This window comes from Penaeus monodon, chromosome 22, assembly GCF_015228065.2.
Source record: "Penaeus monodon isolate SGIC_2016 chromosome 22, NSTDA_Pmon_1, whole genome shotgun sequence".
Taxonomy (NCBI): domain Eukaryota; kingdom Metazoa; phylum Arthropoda; class Malacostraca; order Decapoda; family Penaeidae; genus Penaeus; species Penaeus monodon.
This window is the reverse complement of record NC_051407.1, coordinates 4,848,783-4,849,244: the sequence shown is the minus strand read 5'-3', so window position 1 is coordinate 4,849,244 and position 462 is coordinate 4,848,783. Positions and strand designations below refer to the sequence as shown.

The following is a 462-nucleotide window of genomic DNA, read 5'->3' as shown; positions in this document are numbered from 1 at the left end:
TCCCGTCAATACGAATCACTGCATGATGTTGCATGGGCGCAATCCCGTTGCGTCCTCTCCCTTTCGCCTCTATATAGCCATACGCAAACCCTAAAATAAGACAAAAAAAGAGAAGCATAATAGCACAACCGAACGTTTCATTCGGCCGTAAAACGACCTCCGCGCGAAGCCCAAGTCGGAGCCAGGCGCGGGCAAACAGCAGTGACGTCACGTCGGACCAGAGGGCATCGTGGGTCCACTCGGCTTCGGCGGCCGGGCTCCTCCTCAACAATGACCAGCGACCACCCCGTGTAAATAACAAACGGGGCAGGAATCGAACTATTTACAAACGTGTTTACACGGGAGAAGCTCGGCCTAAAAGAGGTTGAGGGGGGGGGGGGAGAGAAGAGCACCCTTTTTGTAAAATGTCTTTCTACCTTCCGAGCTACCGAAGGAGAAGGACGATATTACGTGTATTTATGA

At 52.4% G+C, this 462-nt stretch overlaps 1 protein-coding gene across 1 annotated transcript in view; it reads right to left on the bottom strand.

Moving 5' to 3' along the window:
• The window catches only part of LOC119586839 (neurogenic locus Notch protein-like), a gene marked incomplete at its 3' end in the record, with an annotated part of 145,347 nt that overhangs the window by 106,037 nt on the left and 38,848 nt on the right, over nt 1–462 (bottom strand).